The sequence below is a fragment of the Dermacentor silvarum genome, chromosome 11 (genome assembly GCF_013339745.2).
Source record: "Dermacentor silvarum isolate Dsil-2018 chromosome 11, BIME_Dsil_1.4, whole genome shotgun sequence".
NCBI lineage: Eukaryota > Metazoa > Arthropoda > Arachnida > Ixodida > Ixodidae > Dermacentor > Dermacentor silvarum.
The window spans coordinates 42,027,611-42,043,799 of record NC_051164.1 but is presented as its reverse complement, the minus strand read 5'-3'; the positions used below and the strand labels follow the sequence as shown (position 1 = coordinate 42,043,799).

The 16,189-nt window shown below is 47.2% G+C and overlaps 1 protein-coding gene and 3 non-coding genes across 4 annotated transcripts in view; 3 read left to right on the top strand and 1 right to left on the bottom strand.

Moving 5' to 3' along the window:
- The window catches only part of LOC119432532 (sericin 1-like), an 860,508-nt gene that overhangs the window by 104,878 nt on the left and 739,441 nt on the right, over nt 1-16,189 (bottom strand). The window lies entirely within an intron of this gene.
- On the top strand, nt 3,400-3,562 carry LOC119434172 (U1 spliceosomal RNA). Its single transcript, XR_005188567.2, has one exon. It is a non-coding gene; the product is annotated as a U1 spliceosomal RNA (small nuclear RNA).
- Nucleotides 6,939-7,099, top strand: LOC119434182 (U1 spliceosomal RNA). The gene has a single exon (XR_005188573.1). It is a non-coding gene; the product is annotated as a U1 spliceosomal RNA (small nuclear RNA).
- Nucleotides 15,280-15,442, top strand: LOC119434194 (U1 spliceosomal RNA). The gene has a single exon (XR_005188578.1). It is a non-coding gene; the product is annotated as a U1 spliceosomal RNA (small nuclear RNA).

Here is a 16,189-nt window from a genome sequence, read left to right as displayed (position 1 = left end):
AGCCATCTTGATGTTCTTCCTTGGAATTATTCGCGTAAGTCAAACCAACTCATGCACCGGTTGCTTCTATGTGCTTACCGCACCACAGCGTCACGCATCTATATCGCTGGTCTTCCACCGGCGCCGCTACTCTCGTTCCCAGTTTACACGTTCACGTAGATAAGGAAGCAACGCAGCAAACAGCAAACTGTTGATCATCGGACAGCATCCGGACACCCCTTTTTTTTATGCAGTGTGTCTGGTGCTGAACTTTCAAGTTTCTGCTCGTGACGTCAGTGATGTCGCTTTTAATCTTAACTGGCAGTCTCCTTCACGACTGGTCATACACGAAACCAAGGAACCGGCGGTGGACGACGTCGGCTCAGACATAAAGCGATGCCATATCACCCCACCTGACCTATACGTCAAGAAAGCTGCGAGTGGATCTACTGTTCGTGGGCACCATAGTCCTGCTCCTTCCTCGCATATCAATGCGTGAAGGACGTTGTGGCGTAGAGAATATTATTCGGTACATGCAGTGTGCCAGTCGAGCGCCTTCTTACAAACCTGCGTGCCTTGCGAACACTCGCGCATAGTGCTAACGTCCCGTTACTCTGAGCAGGGTTACAGAGCATGCCAACAATTGAATGGTACATTCGGCTGGTTCCTGCCGTGCTACAACTCGGCTTGTAGCGATGAACAGAGCCCTCTCGAGAAAGGCGCCAGAGAAAGTCTGCCCCATCCGAACATCCAGCTCCTCACAGAGCAATCGGAAGAGTCATGTGATCAGGATTATGTCGTATCTAGGTCACGCTCCGACCTCTAAGGTGATAGTGCCTCAGAGAACACGGAGCGCGAGCACGGCTCTCGGAGTGAACCCAGCGATTGTGTTCCCAGCCCGCGATATCAACCAGCCGAGTGTGAACCACACCGCGAGAACGCTCTTTAGAGCGCTCGAAAATGACCAGTTGAATCTGCCATAAGTTTCTCAACGCGCTTCTTAACGAATCATCCAACAGTCAGCTAGTGTGAATTTATAGTGGTCTGAGGAGGACCACAAATCCAGCGACAATATCAACAATATTCCGTCGGGTAGCGGGGCAGAGAGGTATTCCGGATGGAAGCGAAAGCTTCACTGCCCTGGCTAGGCCCATTGTCGAGTTGTGGCCGAGGTGTGGTTTCGCAATGATATACAGGGTTGTTTGTAATGTATACAGTGTTTATTCATCATTTTTTATGCCTATGAAGACACTGCGGTGATCAGTAAAGTAGTGAGACTTGATTGGAACTCGCAGCCGGGCCCAACTTTACTCGGGCAACGGCGGCAATTCCCCCTTTCAGGGCTCCGTAAAGGCCTAAATATAGTCCAACGTAGCGTGAACGCGCGCACACGTTATGTCACGTTGGCGAGAAAAAAAATTACGGGGTGTTACGTGCCAAAACAACGATCTGATTATGAGGCACGCCGTAGGGGGGGAAACCGGAAATTTGGACCACCTGGGTTTCTTTAACGTGCACCTAAATCTAAGTACGCGGGTGTTTTCGCATTTCGCCCCCATCGAAATGCGGCCGCCGTGGCCGTCATTCGATCCCGCGACCTCGTGCTCAGCAGCCCAAAACCATAGCCGCTGAGCAACCACGGTGGGTCATTGGCGAGAAAACAGCGGCTATAGTTCGACCGATGGTTCGACGTACTGGCGCCGCCAACGTAACCGGACGCGCGGTCAATGCGCTCTGACGCGCCGGCGTCTGATGAGGCTCGCCCGCGTGCCGATGGACTATAAATCCGCCTTAATGCTCTCCTGTGGTTTGACCTCTAGCTCTCAAGGTGGAAACTGTTGAGTCACCGACGGCTGCCCAACTTAGCGTAATGAAGCTTTCGCTTCAATAAAATACACTCTCGCTCTCGGAAGCCTGTGTTATCCGTGTGTTCCTTGTCCACGTAAGCTCTCCCCTACGTTCTAATTTCACCTCGGTAAAGTCAAATTAAAACGCGCCAAGCGTCTCAACGCGCTCGCTTTCCCGCGAGGAGTACGCTCAGCGGCGTGCAATTGAACATTTATGCTTTCGCATTCGCAACTCATGAGGAGTGTCCTCGGATTTCTTAAAAGTGAGATTGGACATCATACTGTTTTATTGCGATAGCAATTATATGGACACTCAAAAGCAGATTTCTGCCGTCGCCGTCGCCGTCGCCGTCGCCGTGAGGTTCCGTAATACGTCAATGGAGATGAAATCGTGGCCGCGCGCCGCCGAACGCTGTATGTGCGAGTGAAAGGGCGCGAGGGACGCGCTCTTTCACGGGGAGTGAACGCACGGCGGAGAACAAACGCGCGTTCTGCGCCGTGCTTCCTTAAGGGCTGCAGAAGTAGGCGTCTCTTTCCTCCTTTACAATCACCATATATGTAGAGCAAACGCGCCTTCTTCAGACGCGCGAGAGGCCGTGGGGGAGGGGGAAGGAAGGGACGCGACGTTTAGCTGCGGCACCAAGTGCCTATTTATATGAGAGGCTCCAGCAACAGTCACCAACGCCGCACGCATTTTGAGCTAACGCGGGCAAAACGCCGATGGCGTCGACAACAGTTCTGCGTGTTGTTGCTACCAAAGCCGCTCACCTTACTTCGTATGACATTGCTGTGTTGCTATCGCATTCATTGCTTCGCCCTTAGGGCGAAACTGTGACATTTTTTTATCAACGTGGACATGAAAATAATAAATTTTTAAATTTTGGTCAATGTCGAAGTGGCCTAGCAGTCTCATTGCAAGAAGTTGTAAAGTCAAAGAGAAACAAAGGCGCGCAACATTTTAGTACGCTAGTCATTTTTAATGTAATAGAGCAGGAAACGTTTTTCCTTTAAGTAGATGACCTGACAGTACAATTCTCATCTTGTGTTCGTGAGTGCGACTAGTCGTCAAATAAAAGACGACGCGCCGTTAATTATAAAAATTAAGTTCTGGGCTTTACGCGTCAAAATCACGATCTCACCTTGATGTACGTCGTGGTGAGAATCAAGATAAATTTTGCCCAACTAGGGTTCCTAATCTAAGCGCACGAACGCTTTTGCGTTTCGCTCCATCTAAACGCAGCCGCCAAGGCCGGGAGCTGCGCATTGCCGCAGTCAACAATGTTCCGTCAGAGCCTGCCATGCTACCGCGGCACGTGACATGGCAGGTAAAAACAGCACGCTTACTTTCTCACACATTTTCTCGCATAAGTTCTCACCCTGCAGCTGAGACTACAAAACAATTATCTAACTTCATTTATAGGTTTGTGGGCACGATGCTCTTCTGTCAGAAAAGTCACCTAAAAGAGCTTTCTCAATTTTGCCGCATTCACAGATTAACTTGCAATTGACTCGTCTACTTGTGCCACATGCCATTGTTCCATGCATGGCCTCGTTTCCCGAACACTGTCGCTGCATACTTACCTGGTGCTGGGTCGGCGGTGATCACTGAGGCCGCGGCCCCGTGCTGAGGCCTTGCCATTGCACTGCGGTTGGCTGAAGCGCGCCACTTCCCCAAGTCGGGGTAGCTGGAGCATGCAATTTTTGGTAGCGGGGCTGGGCGTGCGCGCCAGCCCCCATCAGTCAATTCCAAAGACAGATATGGTGTGCCATTAAGCACGTGAGTGTTCCCGGACATACAGGGTGTTTCATTTTAGCTGCACCGATCTTTAAAAAGTTGCATGTGGCAGATAGCACAATTATAATCCTTCATCTAAACTTGTCAATGAGGCGGCCATTACTTCCACGATAAATGGAAAGCCTAATTGAATAATTAACAGAATTACGCTAATCAACTTTCTTGTGAATTATTTCATGGCACATCTTGCAAACGATGAATTGTAGCCGCTCAGTTCGCAAGGCGTATCCACATGGAATGAATTCTCACGACTGAACCAGTTTCGAAGAAGAAGTAATAAACTTTATTTAAAGAGCCGGCACTTGCCACTGGCGCCCGATTCATGGCCAATCCCCCGTGCTATTTCTATAGGCACCAGACCAAACCAAACCGGCACTTTGCATTTAGTGGCCTCGGGTGTCGGCATATTTATTGATTTTGAAAGTGTCCGACGGGAAAGGGGGGAGGGGGGGGTGCATAAGCGTTCCAGTTAACTTTTTTGAGGAAAATGCAGTTTTATGCCTTGAAGCACAAAAGTAACGGGAACACCAATGCATTTCATCAGACACATTGACAATTAATATCTCGAAACTGGTTCAGTCCCCAGAATTCGTTTCCTGTGGATACGCCTTGCGAACTCAGGCGCTATAATTCATATATAGAAACATGTGCCGTAAAATACTAAATGAAAAAAGTTAATTAGCGTAATTATCTTAATTATTCAATTAGGCGTCTTGATTTCTTGTGGGAGTAATGGCCGCCTCATCGAGTAGTTTATACCAAGGATTACAGTTGTGCTACCTGCCACAGGCAATTTGTAAAAAATTGGTGCAGCCAAATTGAAACACCCTGTATAGCGGGCGACAAGTTTGTGTGGCAGCACAGCCAAATTATGGTGGCTAGAAGGGGCAGTGTGACGGGCGGGAGCGAAGAGGTGCACAGTTGCAATGCAACATGGCGGCCGCCTCAGGTGGCGCTGCGCGCGTTGGGAGCGCGTTAAGCGGCGTGGTTATAGTGCGGCCGTCGGCTGTAATTTCACGTTTTCTGCGGCGGATGCAGATGTTGCGTGTTACAGTTCGCATACATTGTGCACCTCATTAATTTTATTTATTTTCCAAGTTATCGGGGCGCGATATGAAGCACTAAATTCAGCGCAGCGGAAAATCTAGAGCGGCTAGTATTGTCATGTCAGTAATACTTTTCCAATTCAGCATATAATTTTAATTCGTGCTGCGCGTCGCATTCTTTTTACTTGGTCATACGACGCGTTTTATGTTCAAAAACAACACGCTGCTGTTTCCGCTGAAACTTATTCCAGTTGCGTGGCCGGAGCACGGAAAGCTTCCGACGAGCGGTGTACTTTCATACATTAAGACTTGAATAGTGTGCTTCACAAGGGTGCAGCAAGATAACGATGTGCCTTTACTCTGGCGGTACTGCGTGCTACCGCGAAGCATAAATAGCCAGTAACAGCTTGTTGCCATTAGTAGTAATAATAATAATAATAGTAATAAAGATGGACGCATCCAGCTGGTTTTCTGAAACATTTTGTCACCATTATCATACTTCGCGGTTCACCACCATGCCAGAAAATGACATTCGAGATGTGGTTAGCAGTTAATTACTCTATAGAAATTAAGTTCCAGCACGGCTTTTAGTGTCAATATATGTTTACATTGCAAGGCTAGTCGGAAATAACAGTACGAAAAAATGCGTTGTGACTTTTAATTCGGCGCAAGTCATGGACAGCATATGGACTAGGGGGTTTGGTCATTTGTAATTGCATCTGTAATTGGACTTTTTTCCAACGTGTAAATTGCACTCGTCTCGACCTACTGGTACCTTCTCAGCTTAACGTGCTTCTGTTTTTCCCTCTGCGCAGCTCTATCTTCGTTGGGTGATTTGGTGTAAAAGTGCAAGCGTGTCAGCACAAAGAACAAGTATTTGTGCTGTTAGTTATTTGCAATGTTTTTCACACACAAAAGAACTTTTTCTTTTAAACTTTCTGGCTACATAGCCAGCCATGTAAAAAACCAGACGGCTATCACTTTTTTCTACTACACAACTGCTGTGGTCCTTTCTTAAAGCAGATTGAATGGCAGAGCCAGCACCCTCAATGTTTCCGACCTCTAGCATATCCTCGACAATGTCTTGTATGCCAAAGACAGCACTGTTGTTTGTGCCTGCTGACGAAGTGTCGAGCAGAGCATTGATAACCTGTGCCGGGCAGTTTTCCAGATTTGGGGGATCGCGCGAGGTTGTAAAAACTTGGACAATTTACAGTTATAAGAAATTTCCCTGGGCTTGGATGGTCATTAGTACCTGAATATTGCCTTATTATGCCGAATAAGTTTTCGAGCTGCTCCTGGTCGACTATTAGTCTTGGCGTCAACAGGTATTCGAACCCCACCGAAGATGTCAGATACAGCACATTCCCACCAAAAGTGAGAATGTGCTGCATGTGGTAACCCATTCCGCATTTTTTTAAAGCTTGTTCCCATTCGTCGAAAAGTACAAGGGATGCCTCAAGCTCTGCGGCATCTTCCGATGATGGTGCCAGTCCAAGTTTTGTGTACCTTGACGTCATTATAGCTATAAGATGTTCTGTCGCAGACACTGAATTTCAGCACTGTTGTACCTGCGATCTAAACAGAAACATGCCTTTGAGCACTTTTTCACTAAAAAGCGCGAAAGCTAAATTTACTTTCATTCTTTTCAAATGAGTTAGGTAAAACCTGTGCTTTTGTTCACACAGAAACCAAGTGCATTATATCAGAGATGTCACGTCAGCACGATTGCACGTGTAGCAGCCGGCGTACAAGGTCAACGCTCTGATGGCCGCCGCGTTGGAGATGCATTGCGCTCCTGACGACAACAGCACCCCTGATTCACGATCTGATTATGATGTACGTCGTGGTGAGAATCAAGATAAATTTTGACCAACTAGGGTTCCTAATCTAAGAGCACGAACCTTTTTGCATTTCACTCCATCTAAACGCAGCCGCAAAGGCCGGCCGGGAGCTGCGCATTGCCACAGTCAACATTGTTCCGTCAGAGCCCGCCATGCTACAGCGGCAGGTGACATGGCAGGTAAAAACCGCGCGCTTACTTTCTCACACATTTTCTCGCATAAGTTTTCAACTGCAGCTCAGACTGCGAAACAATTCACAAATTTAATTTGCAAGTTTGTGGACACGATGTGCTTCTATCAGAAAAAGTCGCCTAAAAGAGCTCTCGCAATTTTGCCGCATTCACAAATTAACTTTCAATTGACTCGTCTACTTGTGCCACATGCCATTGTTCCAGACATGGCCTCATTTACCGACTGCTGTCGCTGCATACTTACCTGGTGCTGGGTCGGCGGTGATCACTGAGGCCGCGGCCCCGTGCTGAGGCCTGCCATTGCACTGCGGTTGGCTGAAGCACGCCACTTCCCCAAGTCGGGGTAGCTGGAGCATGCAATTTTTGGTAGTGGGGCTTGGCGTTCGCGCCAGCCCCCATTACTTAATTCTAAAGACAGATCTGGTGTGCCATTAAGCACGTTTGTGTTCCCGGACACATAGCGGGCGACAAGGTTCTGTCGCAGCGCAGCCAACGGCTACGGAGCGGAAGTGCACTTGTGTTAGTGCGCTCCTGCATGTAGTCCGCAAATGTGATCATGCAGTACACTACGCAGCGTAAAACAAGGCGTATACCATGTATATTCTTTCTTTTCTTATTATTGGTATTGCGGTGTTCACATCTGGTCATCCTGGTCATTTAAACGAAGATGACGTCGCTCGGCATCCTCGTAAGCTCATCTGAATATAGCTGTGAGGAGCAAATCACGACTGCGCCATGTTTCGTTGGCTACATACGATAACGGGGAAATGTGCTGTGCCGTGTGCAACTGATACCATTTCCCCATAAGCGTCGCTGGCCGCGTTGGCCAGCCACCACGACATCGGCAACCTAGCCGTCTTCTGCGAGTCCGCCAGCTGTGCAAGCCCAACTGCGATCACGAACTGTGCGTAAATGGAACTGCCCATTTCATAAGTTCCATGGAATACAGGGTCGGCATTCTCGGTTGTTCACTGTCACGAATGTAAACAGTAATTATTTTTACAGGATATTGCGCGTAGTACTGGAAGCGGCCGCGTGTTCGGGCGACAGCGCTCCTGGCGCTGTGCGGTGACAGCGTTCAACATCGCGAATGCAATCACCTTCGTAAAGTATTGCTTGTAGCCCCAGACGTCTCCCATCCCGTCTCTACTAAGTGACCGCCACCCCACACTTCACGTCCATACACTTACTACCACTTTAGCACTCCTATTGCTAGCGCTTTACAAACGCTGGAAGTCGACTCAACCTGTAGTTGAAGCACCGAGCAGGGGGTAAGAATGAAGTGTACAAAGCATATATTTACTGCGAGAGCCACGTTTCAGCGAAAAAAGCTTGATAGACGCCATGGTTCAATCGCCTTCTAACTTTTTTTGCCCGCATGCAAAGCGAAATGTGGTACTCTCTGTAAATTTTAATGCGATTAGGATTCTTTGTGTGCTTCAGGCGTTTTGAGTCTGTCTGTCTACTTAGCCCGTGACCTAAGTTGTCTACTACATATACATATATTTATAGCTTAGGCAATTGAGTATGTGGTCGTGATGCCGTCGTGGCCACTCCATCGTCGTCATCCCAGCTTCGTCATCCGACTCTCGTGATGCCCCAGTCGTGCTGTTCTCGTCGAAGCATCGTCATCATTTTAAAACGTCCTCCTAATGTCGGCATGCCACCTCCCTCATACCGCCTCCGTTGTTAATTTGACATCATTCCTCATCTGTCGTTCTATCCTAATCATGCCGTCGTCATTCAGTCGTTATTCAGGCGCCTTTTAGTGCCATCGTCGTTCACTCGTTGTCATACTTTCGTCATGATGACGTCGTGGCCTTTTCATTGTCATCAATGCAGCTTCGTCTTCCGACCTTTGTCATACTTTTGTCGACACGCCATCGCCATCACACAGTCGTCGTCATCCCATTACCGTCATCATGCCGTCAGCTTCACGCTTGTCGTTGTAATGATGTCACTGTTTCAGAGTTGTCATCCCATTGCATGATGTCATGATCACGTCATAATACCGCTTTCATCGCTCCAACGTCGATACTGCGTTTTCGTCGTGCTGTCATGGTCGTGGATGACACTGGCGAAAAAGCGTCATGGCAAATCGGGCAGATCCCGGTGACAGTGTATGTCGAATATAGTTTAAAGAACGGAAAGCTCTGAATGGCACGTTCCTTGGTCGCCCTTTGTCGATCTCCAAGCACAGGTCACCAATGGCGTAAGAGCCACTGCAGCCCGAAGCTTCCGAAGTCACGCTTCCTGCGTGACTTCGTTTTGGCGCGGTAAGGTCACGGGCAAGAAATCAGACATGAATTCGCTTCTGTTCCGTCGGAGGCTAAACTTCAGTGATTAGTGGAGAGCGCGGGGATCGGATGGAAAGAATATTGACCCTTTTCGCGGAGCAGTTTGTTCTAGAGAAACGAGATGGCGCTTTCGGCGGCGCGCCATACGTCTCCTCAGCGACCGCGCACGAATACGAAACCATTACAGATTCTACCTTGCTTCTGTGCGATCGGCTATTGGCAATGCAACTGAGTTTTCGCTACCGCATTGTGCTCAAATCATGCTGCAAATTGTGGAGCGGTGCATTAAAGTCGTGTGAAGTAGTTGGCTGCAAAAATAATGACTAGCATATTAAGGAATGGAATGAATTTGTGCACCAAGTTCACGGACCACTTCTACACAATGGCGGCATGTGTCGCCGTCCCTTCCTGATGCACGACTTTCCTCGAGGATAAAAAACTTCACTCATCTGCCAGCATTCTATCGCTAACCTCCAAAGAAAGGACTTCAACCCCGGAACGTCGGCAAGCGTGAGTACTTCTCGTTGAGCAATGGTAAAGGGTGTAGCGCCGCTTCCTGTCACAGTAAGTTTCGCGCACTATCTACACAGATCTACCTCAACTGACACGAAAACTTACGCCCACTCTATCGCCAACGTATCAAGAATAACTTAACGGGCGCACACTTGAATATATGCGCACTATATATTACGCACAATAAATGAAGGACCACCGACAGCGCACGAATGGTCGAAGCTGAATGCTTCGTGACGGTGCACAAGAGTAAGCGAGTTACTAGTGATAATACATCTTTGCTACAAGGTATTACAATGTATAGAATAGCTACGTTTCTTTGTACGCAGCAAGAACGAATCTTTCGGAGTTGAGCACAATCGAGAGCAATTAGGCAGAAAATAATCAGATAATGACCGCACCGACAAACTTGACTGAGTCAGTAACGTACGTGACAAGCCGATGCTTCGAAGCATTTGCCAAATAAAGGACAAAGAGCAAAACACATTAATCCTGATTGAATCCGTAAGCGGAAAGTTCGAATAGCTTGGAATACATACATATTTAGCCCTGTCTTTAGAGAAGAAGCACCATATACGCTGCTCGAGCCGTTTGGACAAAGCTTAATCAGCTCCGAAAGCGCTTTTGCATGTTCTCTGAAGCTGTGGCCAAAGCTTCGTGTCGTCAACACAGTCGCCATCTACGTTATCTCCCGAAACAAGAGGTTTGCTAAGCCACGCCGACGTCATATACACATCCATTGTAAACACGAAGGCAACGGAGGCAGCTGAGGCAAGCAATGGACGCGTCACCACGTGATCAAACATGGCAGCGCCCACGGGGTCGCCGCGAAAAGGGTCAATAGTTGGGCAGGCGACTGAGCTAGTCGTCATGGGTCTGTTATGATGTTGAAACGATTGCAACCACTTCCCTGTCCTCATTGCACCTCAATGCAAAGGTGTGAAAACTTGTGGAGTCCGCGGATTTCATGACGGATTTGAAGGGTTCTTGTTACTTGTTGAAGGTGTTTCACTGCGATAAACGAGTATTTGTGAACTTGCGCTGTCCTGGTGTCGGAAATTGTATAAATTCTCTTAATGACATCGTGCATGGCTTGCAATTTGCAAGCAGTAAAGGGTAGGCATTTCTCTCTCGTAAGTCACAGAAGATCGAATTGTGGGGTGAGATTGAATTGAATTCTTTCCTATCATCTTTTTGCGGCGCAGGAGTGCAATGCCTACGAGACAAAGCATTAAGCCCGGCAAGACCGGGTTTAAAAGTGTGAGCTTCACACTTTTTTTTTCCTGGTGATCAGCTAAACCTTCAAAGTTTGAAATATTTTTTCGGCTAGACTATGTCAACTAGGCTAACATTCTATATTTCATTTCTGCTTCCTGGATTTACTTGCGTTGCGGGAAAAAATTGAACTTTGCAATTTTACCCGCTTTTGCCGGTGCCAAAATGACTCGAAGTATTCAAATATTACAAGCATTGTCTTTTTGGCAGTCACACCACTTGATTGTCTTGCCATAAGCACCATTTGAACGACTGCATTATACAATGTGCCTCTGAAAATAATTTTAATTGGTGCCTTCTAGCTGAGTGCACAAGAATAATAAGTTTTCGCAGAAATGCTAGAATGCTTTTGGGATGGAAAATAAACGTCGTGAATGAGTTTTGAACTCCAACAAACATGTGAAAATTGTTTCAACTATATCTGTGATGTTCGAAAAAACACTGGTTCAGTTGGCGTGGAGTGACCCTGCTGCAAAGTGTCTGCTACTGCAATGCGAGCGTACTTAAGAAAGCACCCGCTAGATGGCTACCAGTGGCGCCTCTAAGCGGGTCTAAGCAAAGAGCAAGTATAAAGCTATGAGGGAGCATACCGCAACGCGATTGAAGCCGAGTGCAGTGGCCCAACACGTGATAAAGACGTTAGAGCACGGTGGATGCGTCACAGCACTCGGTAGGTTCTAGTACTCTAAAGTGTTTTTTTTTACGACACTCATTCGAAACTCTTCAAATAAACGAAAACAAAACCAAAAAAACAAACAAGGGAAAATCTATTTTCCTTACCTCCATGTGAGCTGCTGCCGGCCGAGCGCGCACCAAATAAAAACTACCACTAACCCAAACGTCTCGGCAAATCTCGATTTTGCTCCGAGATCTCGTCGCAATAGGTCACGTGTTGGGCCACCACTGTGGCTTCACGCAGCGTTTGCTTGCCAAGACTGGCTGCGTGACGTAATGCTCCCTCCTATCTTTTAACACTAAAGTGTTTTATGCCGGGTTTCACGAAGTATTTCCTGCAACAGATGTAACGGATGTGACGTCAGCTCCGGCGCCGCCATCTAGGAATGGTCAAGCAAAGTACTGCATCGTGACGCTAACGAGCGCCGACAGGGAGCGCTTCGGTAATCAAAGCGCAGCGGAGGCTCCAACACGGTGTAGTCGCAGAACAAAGAATGAACTGTAGCCTTGTGCATAAGACTTTCATACAATAGTTATACAAATAACTATCATACAATAAAACATTATTAAAATCACCCGATGGCAGGATTCGACCCCAGAACCTGTATTAGAGAAGCCCGATATTGAAGCTATTACGCCACGGACCCATGCATCGACGAGCGACTTAAAACGCCCTTATGAATTTATCGCGGGCAAGCCAGTGCATTGAGAACCTTGGCGCGTTTCGATTTGGATACCTCGACCAGCTGAACTATTGCAATTAGCAGCGATTGTGCGTGTTCGCAACCTCTTGTCCACTTTGAAAAGTATAGATTGCTCTGAAATTTACGGCGAGTAGGCATGTAAAGCGCAATAAACAAAGCCACAAGAACGTCTAAATCCACAAGCACGAAGATCAGACAAATCCATCTACTTCTACGGCCTCGTATAGGCAGTTAGCGTCAGATTAGCCTGTAGCGCCTCGTTGCCTATACGGATTGCGGCTTCAACGTGCATCAGCAGTGCATCGCCTACTGCTTCGCTTGTGGTGGCACCAACTAAGACAACTGCTGCGCTAAAAAGCCGGCAGATCCCACGCCCTGTGGGAATCGATGTTATGCGAAGCAGCGTGCGGGGAGCCTACCAAGTTAACGAAACGACCATCAGAGCACCAAGACGTAGGCGGCTCTTTCGTGAACTACATGATACGCATGTCATGACATTCATGTCAAGCGTCCTCAGGAGTCCATTTAAGCTATGCCTAAGACACCTTAAGGCGAAAGCATTAGCATGCTCGTAAATTTGACCTCTAACATCAACCTTAGGCCTTTTTACGTTTCACTTAGACTACATCCGAACCTATTCCATTGGATTTTTAGTGTTAATTTTTTTTTCGCTGAGTCATTGTCAATATTGCTTAGTCATGCTCATGACTATGGCTTCAACCATCCTTTAGCGCTTCCTTCTCTTAGTACCCACGTCCGAACCCATTTCAGTGGTTTCCGAGTGTTAAACTTTTTTACTGAGTTATTGTCATTTTTGCTGAGTCATGCTCATGACTACGACTTCTATCATCCGTTAGTGTTTCCGTGACTTAGTAGCCACGTCAGAACTCATTTCAGTAGGTTTTCAGGGTTAATCTTTTTTGCCGAGTCATTGTCATTTTCGCTGAGTCATGGTGATGGCTATGACTTCTACCACCATCCTTTAGTGTTTCCCTCACTTAGTACCGACGTCCGAACCCATTTCAGTGGTTTTGGAGTGTTCATTTTTTTGGTGAGTTATTGTCATTTCTGCTGAGTCTATGACTATGTCTTCTGCCATCATCCTTTAGTGGTTCCTTTACTTAGTACCCACATCAGAACCCATGTCAGTGTTTTTTTAGTGTTAACCTTTTTTCGCTAAGTCACTGTTATTTTAGGCGGCTGTTTCATGACCTACATGACACGTATGTCACGACCATGAGAGCACGAAGACGTAGGCGGCTATTTCATGGCCTACATGACACGCATGTTACGGCATTCATGTCATGCCTATCATTTATGTTCGCCATACACTTTTGTCATACTATGCCAATTTTGGTAAATAACAATTTACGAAACGGCCATGAGAGCACCAAGACGTAGGTGGCTGTTTCATGACGTACACAACACGCATGTCACAACATTCATGTCATGACCTATCATTTATTTTCGGGATACACTCTTGTCGTACTATTACAAATTTGATAAATCCCAAGTTAACGAAACGCAAGACGTAGGCGGCGGTTTCATGACCCCTACATGACACGCATGTTATGAAATTCATGTCATGACCTATCATTTATGTTCGCCAAACACTCTTTTCAAACTATGCCAATTTTGGTAAATACCAAGTTAACGAAACGACCATCAGAGATAGATAGATAGATAGATAGATAGATAGATAGATAGATAGATAGATAGATAGATAGATAGATAGATAGATAGATAGATAGATAGATAGATAGATAGATAGATAGATAGATAGATAGATAGATAGATAGATAGATAGATAGATAGATAGATAGATAGATAGATAGATAGATAGATAGATAGATAGATAGATAGATAGGATGTGGTCAAAGTGTCAAATGTTCGCCAAGAAATGCTTAAGAAGTCGCAGTTTTGCTCGAAAGGCGAAGCATCGAATACGATAGCAAATTAGTGGAAAGCTATACGTAGTAAGGACAGTACGTTTATCGGCCGTATAAACTTGGAAACATCGGCATACTAACTAAATTAACAAGCATGCTGTCAGGCGCGCACAAGCAAACATAAACCCATCTCACTAGACGACCGCGGAAGTTCGCTGTCATATAGCTGGAGTAAGCGCGGCTGCAGCAGCGAGCGAATCGACCTTCGTGCCGCTTCTCGCATCAATACAAACTAAGCCGCGAAAACACAGCGCGCGGCGGTCTCTGTCCCCGTCGCAGTAGGCTTTCAAAATAAAGCAGCCCGGGCGGGCGTGCATGGCCGCCCAGAGTAGAAACCGTCCCCCTAGCTCCCTCCCCCCGGAGCCTTGCACTCGACGGAAGACGGCGTGCTTCCTCACCCCTTTCCTCCCTTCCGTGCGTGATCTTGAGCCGCGATCACCTGTTCACCCTCGCGTGCTTTCACTCGCACATACAGCGCGCGGCGACGCTTTTATCGTCCTTGAACTTTATACGGAACCTCACGGCGACACCGACTGCAGAAATGCGCCTTGAGTGTCCACATATTTGCTATCGCAATATTAAAACAGTTCGTTTTCCCCTTAACTACAGGTGAGCCGGCAGTACAGGATAGAACTCTCAATTTGCTTTCGCGGCTGCGATTAGTAGGTAAATAAAACACTACGCGCCGTTAATGCAACTAATTAAATGCTCGGGCTTTAAGGGGGTTCCAGAATCACGATCTGATTATGAGGCACGTCGTAGTGATAATCCGGATACATTTTCATCTACGGGGGTTCCTAATCAAAATGGACAATTTTTTTTTTTTTGCATTTTGCGCCATCAAAATGCGGCCGCCAAGGCCGGGAGCTGTTCATTGCCGTATTCACTAAGCAACCGCGGCAGGTAGCATGGCAGGCAAAAACAGCCCGTCTACTTTCTGACACATTTCCTCGCGTAAGTACACTCACCTGCAGCTCAGACTGGAAAACAATTCGCTAATTTAATTTACAGGTTTGTGGACAAGATGCTCTTCTGTCAGAAAAGTCTCCTAAATGAGCTTTCGCAATTTTGCCGCGTTCCCAGATTAACTTGCAATTGATTGGTCTACTTGTGCCACATGCCATTCTTCCAGGCATGGCCTCGTTTCCCAAACACTGTCACCGCATACTTACCTGGTGCTGGGTCGGCGGTGATCACTGAGGCCGCGGCCCCGTGCTGAGGCCTTACCATTGCACTGCGGTTGGCTGAAGCACGCCACTTCCCCAAGTCGGGGTAGCTGGAGCATGTAATTTTTGGTAGTGGGGCTAGGCGTCCGCGCCAGCCCCAATTACAAAATCCAAAGAAAGATAAAGTAGGTGGCTAACCAGACAGCGGTCATTTTACGTCTCGTTCCATTTCTCCCGAAGACGCCAAAGTAGGCAGCCTAGCGAAGACAGCATCGAAGTCAAGAACGATGCAGGCTACTTTCCTGTCTTAACGTACAAGATGGCGACTTAGCGGGACGCTTGGAAACTCGACGGGAAGGTCGTCCGCGCACACACAAACGTGGACACTCTTTTCTATATCCTTAATGTAATCGCATCGTGTTTTTCATAGGTTCGCAGGCGAAAATACTTAAAATACAGAAATAATGTGTGCTTTTCTCAACTTTCTTTTTGTCGCCGCGAGGTGGCGTCACATTGCCGAAGCGCCTTCCAGACGGCTCGAAACGCGTTCCATTACTTGGCCTCGAAGCTGTCTCGGCTGACTCCTTAGCTGTCTGCGTAGAGTGTTATCTGAAGCTGGCCACGATTGGAACACACCCATGGTGCGGCACTAAGCCCGTTTTGTGTTCCCGGATCTATAGCGGGCGACAACTTGAGGCAGCACAGCTAAAGGCTACGAAGCAGAAACACATTTTTGTTAGAGCGCTCCTGATGTAGTCCGCAAATGTGAACATCTGTAGACTACGCAGCGTAAAACAAGGCTTATACCGTCTATTCTTTCTTTTCTTATATGTATACCTCATCTTTCAGTCGACCTTCAAATTCCTTGAGCGAAAACGCGTTGACTACACGAAAGGTACAAAAGCTAT